Source organism: Eretmochelys imbricata, chromosome 9, assembly GCF_965152235.1.
Source record: "Eretmochelys imbricata isolate rEreImb1 chromosome 9, rEreImb1.hap1, whole genome shotgun sequence".
NCBI classification, from domain to species: Eukaryota; Metazoa; Chordata; order Testudines; family Cheloniidae; genus Eretmochelys; species Eretmochelys imbricata.
The window spans coordinates 73,787,063-73,810,474 of NC_135580.1; the positions used below are offsets into that span (position 1 = coordinate 73,787,063).

Genomic DNA, 23,412 nt, shown 5'->3' on the forward strand with positions numbered 1-23,412 from the left:
GACATGTAGGAAAGATTGGTGGGTTTTAAGGAGAGAGTGGGGAGGCTGTTCCTCCTGTAGGGGACACCACAGGAGCATACTCAATTCTGAGTACACGGAGAGAGAGGTGTAGGAGTCACAAGGGGCAACTGGAGCCTGTTTGAAAGTTAAACTTGTTTATTTCACTACAGGAGAGAGAGCGAGTACTATAAGCTGAGAGAAATTTTGAGGTTTTATCTCCTGCAGACAGCTCCCAAAATGAAAAATCCCTCCCACACCTTAATGGGAGCAGGATTTAAAGTCAGCGGCACCAGGTTTTCACCCAAGATCTTCATACAGTAGAACCTCAGAGTTATGAGCTGATCAGTCAACCACATGCCTCATTTGGAACTGGAAGTATGCAATCAAGCAGCAGCAGAGACCAATAAATATAGTACTGTTAAATGTAAACTACTTCAAAAAAAAAAAAAGGAAAGGAGCATTTTTCTTCTGTATAGTAAAGCTGTATTAAGCCAATGTTCACTTGTAAACTTCTGACAGAATATCCATAACATTTTGTTCAGAATTACAAACCTCCCCCCTTCCCAAGGTGCTCATAACTCTGAGGTTCGACTGTAGCAGGTTTCAGTTGAAAAGAAATTATTTTACTTAAGTTACAAACCTATGACAATATAGGTTTATACTAGAAGTGTTTTGTTTTTTAACTTTACCTGTAACAACATATGAGGCAGTGTATTTCAGTTACCACAAAACATTATCAGTATTTAAGCAAGTTCTTGTCACTGAAATGTGGTGGTGTGTATAGGTAAAATTTTCAGACGCACCTATGTGCTCATTACTGTAGTTTTTAAAAATAAGTAGCAGTTGAGTAGCATGTTACCATGAGTACTAGAATATTTAAACCTGGGTGCTTAACGTTAGGCACTGAATGGGAACTAAGGCTATTCACTTTAAGTATCTGAGTCCCATGGAATGTCAGATACCTATTATATAAAAACAACCATGTTTCTTACATAGACTTATTTGTAAGCACTTGTACATGTACAGCAAAATGGATACATATGTGAAATCTAATGTGATGTTTGTTTTGTGTCAGGAATAACTTCCACACAATTAACTGCTTATTTCTTTTAGGAATGAACAGATCCAGTGACAGTCCCAGCTGCTTAAAGGAGCTCATACCAAATGACTGTATCAGGGCTTTAACCTTCTGCTGTTTTTCATCATTAGTCTAATATTTAGAACCAGGCCTTTCCCTGAACCCCAGTCAAAGGTGTATGTGTTAAAGACACGCAGTGGGAAATAATGGATTGTGAAAAGCAATGGCTGGCCTTACTCAAAGCAAGCAAATTAACTTCTATCTGATGAAGAACATGCATTTTTCATAGTCTGCCCATTACCACCACTACTGAGTCGTAACACACACAATACTAGTGTTACATGCAGTTAAATCCCAGACGCTACATTCTCTATAGATATGAAAAGCAACAGGCCATACCATTTATAAAGTTCAGTCCTTCCAGACCACATTGAGTAAAGGGGTATTTTCCATTCTTTGCTGTGTTACTAAGGAGAGGACCAAAAACCGCACTTATTTAGTCTGCATGCCTGGTGAAGAATAATAATCGTGAACGGTAGAGGCAAAATTACATCAATAACAAATTACTTGGTAAAGATTGACATATACGTCTGCACATCAGCATTTCTTGAAAGGGTGGTGCTCATGATTTTGATACACTTAAGTATTTAAAATAGTGGTACCAGTTTCTACTGCTAAAGTGTTAATTTATTACTTCACAGATCTTACATTAGTTCTAATGCTGCACTTAGCATTTGATCTCAGTATGGACAGATGAGAAAAGATAAGTGTAGCCACTAGAACTAATAGAAATTTAATCAGAGAAGTTTACATTTAAAAAAAAAAGCACACAAATTCTGATCTCAAAATGGCATAAGTTCTAAAAGTAAAAGTTACCTCTCTGAAAACATTTACAGCATTTCTGTACATAAACTAACCAAAATGCTTTAACTTGGGAGCAACTCCATGCAAGACAAACTCCCTCTATCCAGCTCCTCAGTGCTAGGCCATAAGTGATCAGTGCTAATTTAGCAGATACATTTTATGAAAAACAACATCTATAATCTGGCAAAATAATCTTTTAAACTTAAGACAACTAAGTTTTAAAAAGTGCATTAGAGATCACATGAATAAGTTTTTGACTGACCCTTTATAAACTGAAAACCAGCTGTGACTATCTGTACTAGGTAGGCATAGTTTAAGATTCTTGAAATTTACTTGTAAATCAAAATTTCAAGAATGTGGCATATCCATTTTTTTATATTGGGAAAAGTAAAATGAAAATAGTTCTTGGGCTATATTCTGTTGTTAATGGAGCAAAATTCCCACTTGATTCAGGACCACAGAATGTGTCCCAATGATTTTGGTATAAGTGATAAAATAGAAAGTTGAAGCAATGTGGTGGGGTTTGAAAAAAAATATAGAGAAGATACTGGGAGGAGAGGAATTAAGGGTTCTACAATACTTAAATAGGTGCTGGCTTTTGTAAAGGGTTTCTTTTCTATATTTTAGTTATATTAGAGGCACTTGGAGTCCATTTTATATCCATACAGATACAATATATATGTTGGTGTGAGCACTTGTGACCTATGGGTAATAAACAGCTAGGAAATAAACATTCTTTGTCTATTAATAAAATATAGTGTGCAAGTTTAATTTTCTGCTAACAAAACCTTACAGCCGTGTGTCCATCTGCTTTAGAAAACATCTAAGGCCTATCTTTTAATTCTTTAGATGCATTAATTTATCTAAACGGCTAGGCTACTTGATGCTACATTTTTATTTAACACTGTTACTAGACCCCAAATCCTTTATGCAGGATTTCAGGAGGGGGGGGGGGGGCAGAGTTCACTGAAGGGCACTCGGGAGAGAGCCAGGCATAAAGCTATGCTCTATAGTCCTCCACACTGCTGCCAGTTTATGGCCTTTGCACCACCAGAGTAAGCAAAGAAATTATCAATATTTTTAATTTTGAGAAAAACAGTTACTGTCCGTTCTCCACCCCAGAGTCAGTCATGGGGGGTCAAAAATTTATCAAACATTGAAGGCAACTTCAAAACTTACCATTCAAATGTTCAGTAGGGACTAATCCATCCTTACTCAGACAAACTGCCCATTGACATTACCTATGATATCGCAACTTCAGACTCACTGACACTTTAATTTGCCAGAACTCGAATATTTCCTTCATTCTAAAACAATTTTCCTATTTAGGGGCTTGTTTCTGCCCTTCTGAATCCAATGGGCATTTTGTCACTTATCTTAACGGGGAGTAGGATCAGACCCTGGTCTCAAACTCCTGAAAATTAAAACAGGAATAAGGTGACATCTAATGCATATGTTAGACATTCTTTAATTAGCTTAAAGCCCCAATTTCTTATGGCTGACTGCACATTATTAAACAAAACTGACATTTACACCATTTTAAAATAATTCTCATTTAGTTATTATGCAAATATGACATTCACAGGGCTCCTTCCCTGCCAGAGTAAGTGGTGATGCTAGAAGATATTCACATGAAAAGGTGGGAAATTGTTTGTCAAAAATGTAGTCTGCCTAATGGCCATGGCATAACTCTGTTGGCGCAAAACAGCCAGTACCATAGTGTTAGTAAAATGAAAGACTGAATAAAATGCCACCTTCTTTAAAAAAACACCACCTCTGGGGAGCTTTGACTCGAGGGCAAAAAATGCCATTTTTAAAATGGCTAACTATCTTTGCTGGCATCATCTTAGTCTTGTCTCTCTCTGGCTCAACTACCCTGGAAGCAATTCAACAGGCAGCGCACATGTAAAGGAAGAATTCTTTTGGGGGGAAGGAATCACATAAAAGGTGAAAATAAGGGTACAGATTGTCACAATGTGTTTAGAGGGCTATAATAAATTTTGTACAAAGTATGCCTTGTGACTGAGTTATCATTTGACTGCTGGATCTGTAGCTAAATCTCTGTACATAGATATAGCTACATCATTATGGTTATAGCTATGTACAAATATCTAACATCTCTTAGCTGTAGCTCTCTATAGACAAAGATGACTGGCCCTGGCTTCAGCAAGCTATATCTTTAGATAGCCAGCTACAGCCAGAGATCTCTATCTATATCTAGCACCGTAGACATCCACAGTGTATCTCTAGATACAAAAGATTGCCACGTCTATATAGGTATGTATTTGCATCTATAGTTATATATACACAGATCTATGTCTATAATGAGAGAGCACTGTATGTACAGCTGTACATCTCTATTTATGTATAGCTAGCTATATCTAAAGAGAAAGATGTATTCTACATTTTAAAGCATGTAGGATTTATTGACTTGCAGTTGTAATAATTAAGGGCCACATTTCCCCCAAAAGAACTACTCTCATGAAAGTAATTCAAATGATCCTATCACAGGTGTCCATGTTTGCCCAGAATAGTGTAACCACATGCAATTCATCCACAAAAGCAGTAAATCTTGGCTGGTCAGAACCACCCATCTTAAGGTCCTGTGCCTCCTATTTACGATCAGTAGGCTCCTTTTGCTGACTCCAAAAGCCCTCTCAAAAGGGGATTATCATTAATCCCCTAACACTGGATGGGAGTTGGAAAGGGAGGATATGACAGTTGAGACAAGGGGATGCTGAGGATTTTGTCGAGAGGATACCACCGGGGCAGGAATTGTCTTAGTACAGGATCTAGTAGAAGGGCTGATCACTGATGTGGATCCCTAGCCACTGCCACATCAGCAACAACATAGAACATATCTGGGGCATGTGAAATCTAACCACCATTAATGTTATTTGCGTGGGGACCAGAGTTGTCTTTGTTGACAAGTTGCAACCATTTACTTGCACATTTAAACACTGCTGCTACCTTGTAGCTCATAATGGGATGCTATGTATTGATTGAACTGCCTAAGAATGTGAAATACAACAAAGAAGCAGCTCCCACCAATTTTTCAGTCTTTAAAGATATTGGGGGGGGGGGGGGGGGGAAGCGGCAAAAACAAACTAAAAAAACTTAAGTTATTTCTCTCCAAAGGTCATACTGCAATGGGTGATTTTTTTCCACCCAACCACGCTGGATGTGGATAAACAACATTTCTCTTCATCTATACCTCTAGTAAATTGTATGCCACATAGAGAACAAGGTTTTTATCCTGCAAAACCAATGTTTTTCCTCAAACTCCTTTCCATGTGATGTTGTTTAGGGAGTATCATCCCTATGGGCATATCACAGTACTCCCAATTATCTGCATTATAGAAGCTTTACAGATACATTAAGCCCTGAAAAATATATATGAATACATTTTAATTTCAAGAGATTACAACACAAAGAGACAAAGTCTGATTCAAGAAACTTGTAAGCTCTACTTAGTGTCGCAGCAAATCTTCTAACTGCTTGGAGCCAAATATCTCCAGTTCTGCCACTGACCTGCTGCATGACCTTGCTCCAGTTACAACATCTGTACAATGGAGATAGAATTCCTTTCTTTGCAAAGCACTTTAAGCTCTACAGATGAAAAGCACCATACAACAGCTAAATATTGCACATGCACACACATGCCCAAAAGCACTTTTCTTGGAATAGGATACAGGAGATATGACTGAGATGTAAGCTAATTAGAGGCAGAGTGACAACAAGTCTTCCTTTTTTACTCTGACCCAAAACAATAGAACAAGAGTACAAATACTATAAGATTATATAGTTTATTATTTGGACAAACATTTCTGATTAAGTGGTGTCAGTGGTCTATGGATAAAAAACTCTTAAAACCATGATTTACTGCCAGTTTATTTTATGCTAAAATAATTTTAAAAGCTCTAGGAATAAGTTTGTCTGCTCTGCTACCCTGCCTCCAGCATTACCCAATAGCTGAAGCTTGACACAGTGATTATGCATGTATCCAACCATGCATTGCTATACAGAAAGAAATTTGCCTTCCTGACTGCTGGTGGTCATCAGCATTCTTTCTTCCCACAGTGCCTAACAATGATAAAAGCATTTGGAAGGAAAGCTTTGGCTATCAAATCCCTAGGGTAAAGTCTGCAGGTACAGGGCATTCCTAGTAGCAGAACTTCATCCCTGAAATTCAGTCCTACAAGATACATGCCTGAGGCCAAAAGTGACCACAGAGAAGCAAAGCGTTCCATTAATGCTGTCCTTGAAATCTCCTCATAGACTACTGCTGCTACTGGGTTCACTGTTATATATTCAAAGTAGATTTTCCTCATTTTGGAGAAGCTATTGTATGGTATTGTTTTTATCTATATAAACTGTGCCCAGATGCTACAGTAAGGGAACCTTTAAAAACTACTGAACAAAACAATTCTCAAAAGATTGTCAAATTACCATAAATAGACCAAATACTTGTAGACACCACAGCAAATAGTGCAAGAGAGTGAACAGAAAATATTCAAAACTTACAGTAAAAATGATTTTGGAGGCTCCATAGTACATCCAGACTTTTGCAACACTCCTCTGTTGAATACTTCATGTAGAGAGGAAGCACCTTAAAAAAAACATGCAAAATTACTAAAATTCTCTATTGAATATGAGCTGTTGACATGTTTATAGCAATAATTTTTAAAAGTCTTTCAGGTTTACAAAAGCCAATCCATTGAATGCTCTTCCCCACAGTGATACAAACAGCAGAAATGTAAAAATAATTCAGAGGTTAAAGAAACTCCCATCAAACTAATTGATAGTAATAAAAAATTCAAAGTTAAAGAAAGAAAAACTTTCCTTAATCTTTATTTATTCTTTATTTGCAGAAGTCTCTGCAAATATGCAGCCACACTTACTTATAGTACAGAATCCACAAGAGATAAAGCTATGGATAAAAATGTATCATTCTCTGAATTCCTTTGTTTTTATTAACACTCCTCATTATGTTACTATAGTTTTATATGTATTTTTATTTTAAAAATGAATAATTAATGAGACTGTCCAATAACTGAGGTATAACTGATAACTAGGGCTGTCAAGCGATTAAAAAAATTAATCACGATTAATCACGCAGTTAAGCAATAGAATACCATTTATTTAAATATTTTTGGATGTTTTCTACGTTTTCAAGTATATAGATTTCAATTACAACAGAATACAAAGTGTACAGTGCTCACTTTATATTTATTTTTATATTTGCACTGTAAAAAACAAAAGAAATAGTATTTTTCAATTCACCTAATATAGGAATTGTAGTGAAATCTCTTTATCACGTACAGGTTTTAGAGTGGTAGCTAGGTTAGTCTGTACCAGCAAAAATAATGAGTCCTTGTGGCACCTTGGAGACTAACAAATCTATTTGGGCATAAACTTTCGTGAGTTAGAACCCACTTCATCAGATGGATGGAGTAAAAATACAGGAGCAGGTATAAATACATGAAAGGATGGGGGTTGCTTTACCAAGTGTGAGGTCAGTCTAACAAGATAAATCAATTAACACCATCCTAGCCACTATGGATGTAGAAGCCCTCTACACCAACATTCCACACAAAGACGGACTACAAACCATCAGGAATAGCATCCTCGATACCATCACAGCAAACATGGTGGCTGAACTTTGTGACTTTGCCCTCACCCACAACTATTTCAGATTTGGGGACAATTTATACCTTCAAGTCAGCAGGACTGCTATGGGTACCTGTATGGCCCCTCAGCATGCCAACACTTTTATGGCTGACTTAGAACAGTGCTTCCTCAGCTCTCGTCCCCTTATACCACTACTCTGCTTGCACTACATTGATGACATCTTCATCATCTGGACTCATGGGAAGGAGGCCCTTGAGGAATTCCACCAGGATTTCAATGATTTCCATCCTACAACTTCAGTCTGGACCAGTCCACACAAGAGGTCCACTTTCTAGACACTACAGTGCTAATAAGCGATGGTCACATAAACACCACACCATACTGGAAACCTACTGACTGCTATACTTATCTACATGTCTTCAGCTTTCATCCAGACCGCATCACATGATCCATTGTCTACAGCCAAGCTCTAAGTTAAAGTGCATTTGCTTCGATACCTCAGACAAACACCTACAGAATCTCTATCCAGTGTTCTTAAAACTGCAATACATCAAGAGCATCAAGAAGCATATGAATCTTTAGCACATCTGGCATGTAAATATCTTGCGACACCAGCTACAACAGTGCCATACGAAAACCTGTTCTCATGGTCAGGTGATACTGTAATTAAGAAGTGGGCAGCATTATCTCCTGTACATGTAAACAAACTGGTTTCTCTTAGCGTTTGGCTGAACAAGAAGTAGGGTTGAGTGGACCTGTAGGCGCTAAAGTTTTACATTGGTTTGGTTTTGAGTGCAGTTATGTAACAAAAAACCCTACATTTCTAACTTTCACTTTCATGATAAAGAGACTGCACTCCAGTACTTGTGTGAGGTGAATTGAAAAATACTATTTCTTTTGTTTATCATTTTTAGAGTGCAAATATTTGTAATAAAAAATAATATAAAGTGAGCACTGTAGACTTTGTATTCTGTGTTGTAATTGAAATCAATTAATTTGAAAATGTAAAAAAGCATCCAAAAATATTTAATAAATTTCAATTGGTAGTCTATAGCTTAACAGTACAATTAATCGCAATTCATTTTTTTTAATCGTGATTAATTTTTTTGAGTTAATCGTGTGAGTTAACTGTGATTGAAGAGCCCCACTGATGACTAAGCACTGTCTATTTTAAATACATATAATTCACCCAAAGTTGTTATATTTTTACAGAACTATTTTTATTAAAACATGAATTTTAAAACAACTAATATGTATTTTCTCCATGTACAGGAAACAACAGTAGATAAAAGGAAGTACATATTAAAAATAAAGTTATGTTCTTTTGCCAAAAAAGGCATTTTTCACTTATTTAACTTTTTAGTTAATTCTTTAGCTGTGGAGTTTATTAAAAAAGATCACAAATGTTTAGATGCAATACTGGGATAATCATTTTCCAGATTTAACTTTATATTATGAAGCCCATTTTAAATTACAGTACACAACCAAGAAAAATTATCATGCCACCAAGCTTCTAGTTTTTCCCTTATTTACATCATTTAAAATTTGTAAAACAAAAATTCATTTAAACAAAATTTCATAGTTTTGGTGGCAAAATACCATGTTTGTGTATATGCTTTTTACTGAACCAGAATTACTAGCTATTGTCTTACTTTTGAGGAGCATCTTCTATTCAGACATAAAACTTGGTTGTGTGTTGGCCATATGCCAATATTGTTAACAGTAAAAGGTGTAGGAAGTACTCAAGCCATTGTTCAAATACCATGAGCATGGGAAACGGGAATATGGACTTTTGTCTTTTCTACTGTGACTCTTTCCACCTTTGATTATAGTATTCGACGTTTCATTTATCATGTAATATTAAAGTTCTCTGAATATAGTTAACCGCCTATAAAACCTATGATATAAACATAAATCACTTATTTTTTACGTGCCTGTAGCTTTTAAATTTACATCAGTTAATCAATAAAGTGCAATACAAAAGTCTGACATTTTTAAAGCAACCCTATCTGCATATTTATAAGTTTTCCTTCTTGCATGAGCAAACATCATATTAACAGGCATATAAGCAGCATATATGTGGCCAATAACACATGCATCACTTTAGCGTTATGACACAGGACAGGTACAGCTTTACAGCAGAGCTCACTTTATACAGTGTGCTACTTTGGATAGTGTCATATCAAATTTGCTTAGAAAAACATCACCATATTTGTTGTGTGATACTCACTGACAGTTTGTTAAGAATACCATCTGCAATTCTTGAATTAGCAGAAAGCATAAATACTGTATATCACCAAGAACTTTTTGACATGCCTGGATTGCACATTATCCATGTTCCCTTGCTAGTCAAACTGTTCACAACTCCTTTTTGTGTTTTTTTAAAAAAAGCTTAATCTTCCCTATTTTTGTTTCTTGAAAGATAAAGATGTTTAATGAATAGCACTTCTATTAGGAGTAACAACATGGATCCTGCATTTTAAAACAATTTATAGCAAAACGTTTATGCCCAAAATAGTGAACGCCCCACCTGGTACTTACTTGGAATTCTGGACTAAGTCAAACAGCTGATCATTTTTTTGGACAAGCAATAAGTGCGCACACTAACCCCAGCAAAAACAACTAAACTCTCCAGTAGTACACAAAGGTTACATACAAATATCCAGAATGCCCACAATCAGCAGAGTAAAAATAAGCAGCAACCAAGAGCAGTGTATTTCCTTTCCATACAGTGAACTGTGGGGTTGTTCTGTTCACCCCTATTCACAACTTGGTCTGCCAATGCCCCCATCTCATCCTACAGAAGCAATCTGTCCATGTAATTTCTGGAATACTTTGGCATCTTCATTTCCATAAATGAGTACTTGTGGCACCTTAGAGACTGACCAATTTATTTGAGCATCCGATGAAGTGAGCTGTAGCTCATGAAAGCTTATGCTCAAATAAATTGGTTAGTCTCTAAGGTGCCACAAGTACTCCTTTTCTTTTTGCGAATACAGACTAACACGGCTGTTACTCTGAAACATTTCCATAAATGAATTTAAAGAGAAACTGAGCTCTTGGATTTTTCTCTTTTCTCTCTTCCGTGTTTTCTTTCTGCTTGTTCCTTTATCTTCAGAGTTAATTTTTCTTTTGTAGCCCTACCACGCCCCACCCTGAACCCCCATCCTCCTAGCTCAACTCCAGCAGTCCCTGTCTTCCCTCCAGAATCCCACTCTGTTCCCTTAATCTGCAGGATTCCCTCCCCACCCTGGGAGCCTATTCTCTCCTGGCTCCTTCCTACTCTCTCCAAGTGGTCCTTCCATTTACTTCCCACCCTCCCCAGGTCTGTGCCTGTCTCCCTCTGTCCCTGCTCTACTGGGCTTGGGGGTCCCCTCTGTGTCCCCAACCTTCGCTGCTCCGTGAGAATGTCCGCGCATCCAAAAAGCAACTTGGAGGAGCCAGAAGCTGCTCCCGTGTCCATTCACAGCCAGATGGCAGGGAGCTGGTGGAGGGTAGCGATGGGAGAGCAGCAGCACTGTGTGCTCTGATGGCCAGAGTTGGGCAATGACAGAGTCTGCCTGTGGAGGTGAGGGAAGGGGGCTGTGAGCCTGGGAGGTCAGATGACAATATTAACTTGCTCACATTAAAATAAGAATCGTCTCCTGGTTTCTAAAAAGCTGTTAAGCTAAAGTGGACATGCTCCAAACCCTTATTTTTAGTATTAGTTTTTTTTTTTTTAAAGCAATGAAACGTTCAGTAGCTTGGTTTCTCATATGATTGAAATCTGACCACACCCTGTATATTGATCAGAATACTGTGAGGACAAAGAATCTAGGTAACACATTTATCGGTCGGATAGAGTTGCACAAGCCTGCTTCTAAACCGATTTCCTTTTACCAGGCACAGCCAGGAATAAGTCAGCCACCAACAGGTACAGGAAAAGCAATGCCCCAACTTTTAAAAAATTAACCTAGAAATAGGAGAAAGTAGGGTCACCTCAGAGTCATCTCAGGAGAAGCTTCCTCCACCCACAGGTCTAAGCACCACACCTTAATTCCTCCATCCACCACCCTTGTCTCATATGAGAGCCCACACACAAAGGAGTATCACAGTCAGCACTTACCCTACCAGCCCACCACCCCATTCTAATATTTGCATTTCATAGTCAGTAGGAATTCAATTTGCAAATAAAATGATCTGATAACATTGAGAACCACTTCCTCCTGAGGTAAGCTCTCTTGCTGAAAAATGCGTTCATTAACCAGGTTTTAAAATTTTGTTGGCTTTAACAAAAACAGTTTTAGAACTTTCTCTTCATTGCTACCTAGTCAAAATGCAATATATATGGAGTGTTCATTATTTGTTAAATTCTAGTTCTGATTTCATTTTCTGTAACTAGAAATTTGTCCTGCCACTTCGGATTTCATTTAAGCTATTATGAAACATGGTTTACTTTTCTGAAGATATGCTGCATGGCATACTTTCTGCCATCAGGCCAATTTATTTGATGCAGATATCCCATTACAGTCTATATGCAGTACTGCAGATCATACAATGTTTGGCACCGTTTATGCATCTTATTATGGGGATATGTAGAAAATAAACGGTAGGACTAAATGTAAAAGTACATCTAGATGATGAAATTAAAACTTATCTTGTAAAGCACTGTCATAACCATACAGCTAAGGGTAGCATAAAATCCCTCCTTTACCTGTAAGGGGTTAAGAAGCTCAAATAACCTAGCTGGCACCTGACCAAAAAGACCAATAAGGGAAGAAGATCCTTTCAAATCTGTGGGGGGAGGTTTTTGTTTGTGTTCTCTTTGTTGTTCTCTCCAGGACAGAGAGGGACCAGGGCAGGAAAAAAACATCTCCTAAAACCCTACCTGAAATAAGCATCTAAAAGATTACAAAAATGGTAAGTAATAGCAAGAAAATGAGCTTAATTATCTTTTGCTATAGCTTGTGAATTTTCCCTATGCTAAGAGGGAGGTTTATGCCTGTTTTTTGTTACTTTGAAGTTGAGAGAGGGGAATCCTCTGTGTTTTAAATCTTTTTATTACCCTGTAAAATTACCTTCCATCCTGATTTTACAGAGGTGCTTCTTTGACTTTTTTCTTTATAATAAAGTTCTTCTTTTAAGAACCTGATTGGTTTTTAGTGTCCTAAAAACCCAAGGGTCTGGTCTGTGCTCACTTGGTTAACCTATTGGTTGGTATATTATTCTAAAACCTCCCCAGGAAAGGGGGTGAAGGGGTTTGGGGGGATATTTTAGGGAAATAGGAACTCCAAGTGGTCCTTTTCCCTGGATGTTTGTCTAAATCACTTGGTGGTGGCAGCAATACTGTCCAAGGACAAAGAAAGGATTTGTACCTTGGGGAAGTTTTAACCTAAGCTGGTAGAAATAAGCTTAGGGGGTCTTTCATGCAGGTCCCCACATCTGCACCCCAGAGTTCAGAGTGGGAAGGGAACCCTGACAAGCATATTCATAAAATAGTCTGGCTGCATTCCCACAGAATAACCCAAGTGGTTACCTGCTCCAGCCTTACTACTTCTGCAGCAAGTACTACTGACAGACCCCACCGCTAGCCCAGCTGCCACTGGGAGAATGACAGAATAACTAAGGATGATCACTGAGGGTTCTTTAATGTTGATCTGCCAAGGGGAAAATTGCTTGTATATAACATATGAAGGACTGAATGGTTTCCCACTACAAAAAATGGTGTCATGATTTATTTTTTTAAACTTTAACACATGAAGAAAGTGCTGAAATTGAAAGACATTTAAAATAAAGAGATTTGGGGATTAGCTTGAGATGCAAAACTCAGCTCTCTAAACTGATGAACAGAATATCTGTCCTCTCAATGTTTCTGTCCATCAAAATCCCATACTTTAAATCTAATTTTTGGTAGATGACACTGACTATACAAAACCCTAAATCAGTTATTGTAATTGTGTTAATGTTTTGATAAAGATCAATAATCTGTTTTTGGTATTTTTAAACTGCACTGTGTTAAATGCAATTAATGATATGCTCACTGTGGCAAAATGGCCACATACATTATGAATCACGGAGTGTGTATTTGCAAGTGAACGTTACAATCTGTGCAGAAATTTAAACAATTGAAAGTTTTATTAGCTATGTAATGTTTCTCCTAAAGTAATAAACCATTGCCTACTTTTGACAGTTTTGATACAGAGGTTTTGTTTGTTTACTTTAACATAGCATTTTAACATCTCCTACTAGGAGTTCTACTCGATCACTGTTCTACTCGAAAGTACAAATTTGAGGCACTGAGAACATAAGAGCCTGTTAGATTGCAAGCTGTTTGTTTCATCACATTTTGACAGTTTTTAGATACTTCATATTTTATTTTTGCAAAAGTATTTAAGTCACACAAAAAGAGATACTTTCTTATACCTCTAGCTAATCAGCAGACTGCACCCATTCCTTTCTAGTGAGGAACCCAGGAACTATACTCAACACTTTTGCAGCTCTATTTTGACTATTTCAGCTTGCTCTTGTGCTCTGTCTTTCTCTCTCATGCAAACACACTTCAATAGTTAAGGAAAAAACTATGTTGTTCACTTAATCATAAAACAATAGGACAAGATTGGTGACTCCCTTTTTAGTTGTAATAATCTTATAGTTAAGACAACTGAGCATCAGTATACTGTATATGGAATCTCACCTCAGAATCCCAGGACATAAGCTCTGTTCCTTCCTTTGAATTCTCCCTGTTAAATAAATAATAATTAGATGTAACTTTAATTTAGTTACTTTGCTTCTCAACTGATGTTTTTTATCCCATCTACAAATAGTGGGAGCCTAGATTATACAGGAGAGGATATTATAAAGCATAAATAAATATTTAGGAAGAACTGTATTCAGGGCAGAAAAGATTGTTTAGGACATAGGATATTGATCAAATAATAGCTGCAGCTGAACCTGTACATACATAGAATATCTAATAAAATAATGTTAAAGGCTTAAAATATACTTAAAATATATACTACTACACCTGGTAAAATAACTTTTAAAAGGTTTAAGACATTAACTTTAGTTTCAACAATTTACACAACACTGAACATAGTGGGGCAGATCACTGTTCCATCCAGTTGGACAGCCTTGCTCCAAAGTAGCCAATACTTAAAAATACCCGAATTAGGGCCAACTAATTATCAAAAGGTGGTAAAATTCCCCCTTTAAAAGTACATCCACCTCAACCATTTCATTCAGCTGAGTCTGGTGCTCTCAACATGAGACAGGACAGAATTCCCCTATTGTGGAAAGTTTTCAGGCCCTTTGAGGAGTGATGGCTAGTGAGCAAGACATCTTGGCCTAGATCCTCAAAGTTATTTAGATACCTAACTCCCATTCCCAAAAGAAAAAAAACACCTAATGCCTTTGAGGACCTGGGCCCTTACCTCAACAGGCTAGTTGTGAAAAAACTTCCACCACCTTCAGCCCCTCGAACTATACAGCTAGTCCCTTCTTGATTTCAAATTAGTCAAGAAACAACTTGCAAAAACTGTGACTGGATCCTGTAAATCATCAATCCTCTGGCTCTCCTTTGACCAGTGATATATTGTAAACATCACATATCTTTTTTGGGTCTCACCAACAGTCTTTAACAAAAACATTTTATTATGGAATATACCTGCTATACTTTTCCTTGGACTACACAGCCTCAGAATGACAGACTGATATAAGACCTAGAGTCAATTCCTTCCCCCACCCCCGCCCCAAATCATTTCCATTTTTCAGGGGGTCATGATTCAAAATTTGCTTGTCAGATTGATTTCAAATTTTTGCCCCCAAATCTTTCCTCTTGATTAAGAGTACATATGAAGAGTCCCAACCCCCTCAGGAATAGAGTCAAAATTAGGGTTATAATGGAAAAGGGAAGTGACTTGCCCTGTTGTAACTGGAGTACTTCAAGATGTCCGGTCCCTATCTGTATTCCACTGAGTATTCCTGCGCTCCACTGACCTAAGACTGGAGAATTCTTAAAAGTAGTTGGTCTGCACCTGCGTCCCTGCTCTCCTCATGCTCCATATGGAGGGTACATATGGGGCAGACTGATCACCTCTCCAGTTCCTTCTCTACCACAAATCTAGTCATTATGCGAAGCAGTGGGGAAGGAGGGCAGGTAGTGAAATACAGATAAGGCCTGCACATCTCGAAGAAAAAACAGTAATTCACCTTCTTGTAACTGTTGTTCTTCAAGATGTGTTGTTCATGTCCATTCCAAGCAGGCGTGCGCACATGCACGGTAGCTGGAAGAGTTTCCCATAGCAGCATCCGTCAGGTCAGCCTGAGCGCCCCCTGGGAGTCGCGCCTTTATGGTGCTCAATATATAGCCCTGACAACCCGCCACCCCCTCAGTTCCTTCTTGCCGGCTACTCTGACAGAGGTGTAGGAGGGTGGGTATTGGAATGGACATGAACAACACATCTTGAAGAAGAATAGTTACAAGAAGGTGAGTAACCATTTTTTCTTCGAGTGCTTGATCATGTCCATTCCAATCAGGTGACTCACAAGCTCAAATTCAGGAGGTGGGGTCGGAGTCGTCCACAGATTGGAGCACCACTCTTCCAAAAGTTGCATCATCTCTGGCCTGCTGGGCGACTGCATAGTGCGTGGTGAAAGAGCGAATGGAGGACCATGTCACTGCTCTCCAGATTTCCTGGGTGGGAACCTGCGCCAGGAACGCTGTTGAAGTCTTTGCTCCCAGCCACTTGCATGTGGTTTAGGATAGAATACCAGGAAGATGTCCTGGTTGACGTGAAACTGGGAGACAACTTTCAGGAGGAAAGCTGGGTGAGGTCTCAGCTGGACCTTGTCCCTATGGAACACAGTGTAAGGGGGATCTGAAGTCAGGGCCTTGTGCTCAGACATCCTCCTGGCTGAGGTTATCACTACCAGAAATGCTACCTTGTATGAGAGATGGAGCAGGGAGCATGTCGCCAAAGGTTCATAGGGAGGTCCCATGAGTCTGGAAAGGACCAGATTGAGGTCCGAAGCGGAACAGGCTGCCGGACATGCAGGTATAGCCTGTTGAGCCCTTTAAGGAAACGGCTGACCATAGTGTAGGCAAAGACCGAGCAGCCTTCTGCACCTGGATGAAAGGAAGAGACGGTGGCCAAGTGAACACTTAATGACGACATGGACAGCCCCTGCTGCTTGAGATGGAGGAGATAGTCTAATATAAGTGGCCGAGAGGCAAGTGTCGGGGATGGATGATGCTGCATCGACCAGATTGAAAATCTCTTCCACTTAGCAAGGTAGGTAGCCCTGGTGGAGGGCTTTCTACTGCCCAGGAGGACTTGCCTAACCAAGTCTGAGCAGGAGAGCTCCACTAGGTTCAGCCACGGAGCTTCCACGCTGTGAGGTGCAGCAACTCTAGGTTTGGATGTTGGAGATGGCCGTGATCCTGAGGTAGTAATCCGGGAAGAGTGGCAAGGTAACTGGAGCTTCCACGGACATTTGCAGGAGTGATGTGTACCAGTGTTGGCGGGGCCAGGCTGGAGCTATCAGAATCACCACCGTTTCTTCCCTCCGTATCTTGAGCACCTTATGAACGAAAGGGATTGGCGGAAATGCGTATAGGAGACGGCCTCCGCATGGGAAGAGGAATGCGTCCACTGGGCTGTGATTCAGGAAGGAGCAAAACTGCTGACACTTCCTGTTGCGTTATGGGCTGAACAGGTCTATCTGGGGAAAACCCCACTGATGGAAGATTGAGTCCACGATGTCTGGTCGAAGGGACCACTCGTGGCCGTGGGAACGACCTGCTGAGATGGTCCGCCAATTTGTTCTGTACTCCAGAGAGCTAAGATGCTTGCAGGTGTATAGAGTGTTCTACACAGAAGTCTCACAGCATGAGGGCTTCCTGGCACAGGAGAGGAGCATGCACCCCCCTGTTTGTTGCTATAAAACATCGCCATGGTGTTGTCTATCATGACTGATACACATCTCCCTGCTAGATGTGCTCGGAAAGTCTGGCATGCCAAACGTACCGCTCTCAGCTCTTTGACATTAATGTGGAGAGCAAGATCCACCTGAAACCAGAAGCCTTGTGTTCTGCGGTCTCCCAAATGTGCCCCCCAGCCCAACTAAGATGCGTCTGTCACTAGTGAGAGGGATGGCTGATGAAAGGGACCCCTGCACATACTACCCGCAGGTTGAGCCACCAAAGGAGGGAGTCGAGTACCAGGCGAGGCAGGGTTACAATCTTGTCCAAACTGCCCCTGACTGGCCGATACGCTGATGCCAGCCATGACTGAAGAGTCTGAGTCTGGCATGCTGTACTATATAGGTACAAGCTGCCATGTGTCCAAGAAGTTTCAGGCAGTTTCGTGTTGTGGAATTGTCTGAGACCTCAAATAATGTCACCCAGGGCTCGAAATCTCGCTTCTGGAAGGAATGTCCTGGCATGTGTCGAGTCCAGTACTGCCCCTGCAAATCCTATCCTCCGAACCAGGGACAGCTTTGACTTCCCCATGTTCAGTAGCAGGCCCAGTTCGTCGAAAGAAGCTCTTATGAAGCGACCCGCGTCTCTACTTGAGTCCTGGATCGGCCCTTGATCAGCCAGTTGTCAACCTGTACCTGTCACCTGCAGAGGAACGTGGCCATGACTGCCACGCAGTTGGTGAATACTCAAGGTGCCGCTGACAGGCTGAATGGGAGGACTGTGAACTGATAGTGGGTGTTGTTCACCACAAACCTGAGGTATTTTCTGTGGGACTGAGTTATTATGTGAAAGTATGCATCCTTCAAGTTGAGGGCGGCATACCAGTCTCCTGGATCCAATGAAGGGATGATGGAGGCCAGAGAGACCATGTGAAGCTTGAGCTTCTTCACAAATTTGTTGAGCTTTCGCCGGTCTAGTACCCGCCCTTGGCTTTCGGTATTAGGAAATACCGAGAATAGAAACCCCTGCCCTTCTGTTCCTGAGGAACCTCTTCCACTGCCCCTAATGAAAGGAGTGCACCTCCTGTATAAGGAGTTGCTTGTGAGAGGGGTCCCTGAAGAGGGACGGGGAAGTGGGGGGTGGAAGGGCTACAAATCCTCATAGCCCCTGGACAGCACAAAGTCGCGCCTTTCATTGTACTTAGCCATAGGAGGCAATGTGGCTGCGGTCTGCCACAAAGCTTTTGTGGTGTCAGAGATGGTCTTTATAAGAGGTAGGGCAATACGTGCAGGTCCAGAGGGGGCAAGAATGTCTACCATTGGATCTGTGTCCTCCACTATCTCCTCCGCCTGAATGCCCAGACCCTGGGCAACCCCCTGCAGCAATTGCTGTAGTACCCTGCTGTCCTCCAGAGCTGGGGCCATAGCCGTGCCCGCCAGTGCCTCGTCTGATGAGGATGAGGAAAAGACCCCTGTAAGGGGTGGCTGCTCCCTTCCTTCCACACCCAGCTGGTCCCGCGGCACCTAGATTTCTTGGGCTGGTGCCAACCCGCATGGTGTCGTGCCCATTGGTGGGACTGCATACACTGCCGCTGGTGCCGAAAGTCTCGTCAGTGCCGAGGCCATCATCAACGCCAGAATTGCAGTTGGTGCCAGAGCCATCGCTGGTGTTGGAGACGTCAGAACCGAAACAACTGGGGCTGGTGCGGGCTGTACTGGTGCCGGAGGTGTTGGGATGGAGGTGCCGGGTGGCAATGGGGCTACTCCTGATCCTGCTGATGCCAAGCGTGCTGGAGGGGATACAAACAGGGCCGAGGCCACCAAAATCACCCTGCAATGCGACCCTTAGTTCTGACCTTGGGTTTGATGAAAAGCCCAGGGAGTCCAAAAGGGCAATTGTGCAAGGGGTTGCCATTGCATGGGCCATGGTGCCGGGTAAGGGTGCTGGTCCTGCATTGATGCGGACTGTCTGCTCCTACTCCTATGAGACCGATACGAGTCCGACTCCGACGTGTCTGAAAAAGAGGACCATGTGGAGTGGTATTTCTAGGTGCTGACCATTCGCGCCAAGGGCTTGGGGACCAGTGCGGCTGCTGGGTCTGTTCTGGTGCTGGGGAGTGGCACGCTGGGGTTGGAGATCGGCGGGGCACCATGGCGGGCTTTCCCCTTGAAGGTGCACAGGGAGCAACCAGTGCCAGCCACCTGCCCCATCTAGCAGGGGAGAACCGTGCTGTGAGATGGAGCAGTTCTTGGGCTGCCACGAATGCCTCTGGAGTCGAAGGGAGGTGCAGCTCCCAGCTTGGCCTCTCCTTAACACGTCAAACACAAAGTGTGAGGATCGCTTCTCGGCATTCACTTGCCGCAGACTTTGAAGCCCGGAGACCCCGGCATGCCCTGGCGTTGAAAGAGCGTAGTAGGGGAACCCCCCCAATCCAAAGGAAACTAAGGGCTACTAACTATTTAATTAACAATTAACAATGAAAATTATGTATATAGACTGCTAAATGCACTTGCTGAGACAAGAGCAACAGGGAAGTTCCAGCTAACCGTCATTGGCGGTAAGAAGGAACTGAGGGGTGGTGGGTCGGCGGGGCTCTATATTGAGCGCCATAAAGGCGCGACTCCAGGAGGCGCCAGGCCGAACTGCTGGATGCTGCTATGGGAAAATCTTCTGGCTACCATGCACGTGCCTGACTGGAATGGACATGAACAAGCACTCAAAGAAGAACTCCAGCTGCAATAAGGTAAGTAACTTTCCTTTCTTCTTCAAGCGCTTGTCCTTGCGTGTATTCCACTGACAAGCAGTACTCAGAGAGAACGATGGAGTGAGGTTGCAGGTGGTATGGCTGCTTGTAGAACTGCTGCCCAGATGATGTGTCAGCAGAAAAGACTTGGACCAAAGAATAATGTCTCATGACTATGTGGCTAGAACATCACGTAGCTGCCCTGCAAATATCAAGCAGGAGTACCTCTTGAAGTGATGCCACTGAAGCCCCTTGTGCCTTTGTAGTGTGTGCCCAACTGATAGAGTAGGATCCAGCTAGAGATCCACTCAGAGACCCTCTGAGAAAATGTAACTTGACCTCACACTCACTCTGCTCTGGCAACAAACAGTCTAGAGCACTTTCTGATGGGTTTCATTCTTAGCAGACAAAATGCCAATCCTCATCAAGGGAATATCATCTCCTCTCCTTGTCAGAGGGATGGGGATTTGGAAAAAACCCATAACAGGTAAGTGAACTGACTGGTTAAATTCTGAAACTATCGTAGGAGTGAAGTTTGGGTGTAATCATTGCAAGTTTTTTCGAGTTTACCCACATTTCTGACCAAGGTGATGGTAACAAGGCAGGCAACTTTCATTGACAGGTAAGATGCAGACCACATAGCTAGCAGTTAGAAAGGTTGACTTAGTGAGTACTGAAAGTAAAGGTCCTAAGTGCAGGTTTGGTTCCTTTATTGGTTGACAGGGTCTGATCAGGCCTTTCAAGAATCTGTCTCTTAAAACTGGTTGAGTAAAGATCAAATAGCCATCAATGGCAGACGATGCACTGATTGCCACCAGGTGAGCCCATAGCAAGCTAAGGGAAAACCTGTCCCCTTGAGAGTAAGAAGGTAATCTAAAAGAGCAAGAATATCCAGAGTCTCTGAAGATATATGATTTTGCTAGGCCCAGATAAAGAAAAAATTTTAATTGGCTAGGTAACATCTTCTGGTGGAGTCCTTTCTGCTATTATTAAGAATGTTCTCTGTGGCTTCAGAGCAGGAAGATTCTAGGCTTGATGTCCTTTCAAATTCAAACCGTGAGGTAAGTGCCTCGGGGTTTGGGTGCTTGACCCTGCCATTCTTCTGGGTCTAGAGATTCAGGAAGGACCAAATGCTGATTGGTGGACAGGATGACATTTGTAGGAGCCTTGGAAACCAGAATTGCCTGTGTCACCCAGGGGCAATGAGAATGGCTTGTGCGCTGTCTTGTTGAATCTTCCATAGAACCCGAGGTAATAGTGGGATGAGATGGAAGGCATAGTTCAAGCGATCTGACCAATGTAGTAGGGGAGCTTCGCTTCTGGAGTACTTTCCTTGAGCTCCCCTGAAGCATTACATGTTGCATTTCCTGTTTGTCGAGGCAAACGGATGCCAAGTGTTGGGCTCCCACTGAGTGAAAATGCTGTTCAATACTGAGCTGTGTAACTCATTGTGATTGATGATGAAATGCCTGCTGCCTGTCTGCCAGCGAATTCTGGATTCCTAGAAGGTACATTGACAATAGTGTGATATCGTTCTTGATACCCCAGTTCCATAAGATGACTGCTTCTATACACAGGGGGATGGACCTCATTCCTCCTGGTTTATTTATGCAGAATACAGTTGTAACATCTCACATTATGAGTAAACAGTGAAACTGAACGAATGAAGCAGAAGCTCTGCAAGCATCTTGGATTGCCCGGAGTTCTGGAAAATTGATGTGCATTCTGGTATCTCAAAGAGTCCAACTACTCTGTGCTGTGTGACTATCCATGTGGGTTCCCCAGTCTGTCAGGGAGGCACCCATAATTATCATGTGGTCAGGTGTGTGGGATAAGAAAGGAACAGCCACACACACTGGGCCTGGATCTTTCCCCCAAGTTACTGAGGTCCTCACCCTGGTAGGGATTGTCATTATGGTGTTCATACCAGGTTTGGTCTATATATACTTTTTGGAGCCAAACGTCCAGGCAACAGGGGTGGAGTCTGGTGAACAGTGTCACATAAGCACACAGAACCATGTGCCCCAAAACAGAAAGGTAAATCCCAACTAATGCACATAACCAGGTCTAGCAGGCTGGTCATTATGGTCTGAAATCTCTCTATTGAGACATAAGATCTTGCCTTGACTGAGTCAAAAGGTTTCTTTTATAAATTCTATAGTCTGCACTGGGGTCAAGATAGACTTTTCCAAATTCACAGACTCCTAGGGATGATAGAAGCTGAAGCAGCTAAAATGTTGATATGAGGGCTTCTACATGTGTCCTGCCAGTGAGAAGCCAGTCATCTAAAGACAGTGAAGAAGCTTCATCTGAACCGGGCTGCTACTACTAGAAACTTTTGTGAAGACCTTAGGTGCAGTTGCTAGACCGAATGGAAGCCTCCTGTATTGATACTGGTCATGACCCACCATAAACCTGAGGCATCTTCTGTGAGCAGGGTGAATGCCCAAGTGAAAGTACGCATCTTTCATATTAGGAGCTGTGAACCATGTGTTCTTTTCCAGGAATGGTATTGATGCCAGCATAACCATATGGAAATATTTTTAATAGAACCCTTTTCTTTAATGATGAAGAGGCACCCACTCAACATTCCCCATTGCAAGAGAGATTCTACACCTCCTGGTAGAGGATCTCCTTGTGAGAAAGGTCCCTGAATAGGGATTGGGAAGGGAAAGAAACTCGATGGCATAGCTAGAATGGATGATTTCCAGCACTCACTTGTCCACTGTTATTGCACTTCAATTGTGGGAAAGAGAGTGCTAGACAGCCAACAAAGGATATTTGAGGATTGGGTGGAGATGTCATTAATAATGCTTTGCAACTCCTGAGCATCCCATCAAAAGTATCTTTGGCAGGGGGTGAATCCAGGTTCATGTGGTTAATGTGTAAGGTGCAGGGTATTATGGCTTTTGTACCTTCTGTCCTTTATGAGACAGTTCATAGGATTGCTGATGGTAAAATAGTTGAGGTATAGGCCTGGGTTTGTAGGGATGTTGTGGTATTTCCTCTTTGGAGCTGGTGTTTATTTCCCCAGGGAGCGAGGGCTGCCCTGGAGTCCTTTAGTGAATGCAAAGACTCAGAAGTCTTTTAGTTGAAAAGGTTGGTCTTTTTAAATGGCAAGTCCTTCATTGCATTCTGCACCTCCCTGAGAAACCTTAAGTGTAACCATGTCAGTGTTGCCCTTGATACAGCGTCCAT

The 23,412-nt window shown here is 41.6% G+C and overlaps 2 protein-coding genes across 9 annotated transcripts in view; one reads left to right on the top strand and one right to left on the bottom strand.

The window, feature by feature from the left end:
- POF1B (POF1B actin binding protein) overlaps positions 1-1,469 on the top strand; it is a 44,723-nt gene extending 43,254 nt beyond the window's left edge. The window contains exon 14 of the mRNA XM_077827165.1: positions 1,114-1,469. The gene's annotated coding sequence lies outside the window, so the exon portion shown is untranslated. The remainder of the gene's footprint in view (positions 1-1,113) is intronic.
- The window catches only part of ZNF711 (zinc finger protein 711), a 78,288-nt gene that overhangs the window by 10,378 nt on the left and 44,498 nt on the right, over positions 1-23,412 (bottom strand). For 4 of the 8 annotated variants that reach the window (XM_077827164.1, XM_077827157.1, XM_077827160.1 and 1 more), the window contains 4 exons: positions 14,247-14,292; positions 6,467-6,551; positions 3,122-3,356; positions 1,478-1,587 (listed from right to left, as the gene is read on the bottom strand). The gene's annotated coding sequence lies outside the window, so the exon portion shown is untranslated. Of the gene's footprint in view, positions 1-1,477; positions 1,588-2,914; positions 3,357-6,466; positions 6,552-14,246; positions 14,293-23,412 lie in introns of those variants that run through there. The other 4 variants (XM_077827161.1, XM_077827158.1, XM_077827162.1 and 1 more) reach the window with 4 other exon arrangements.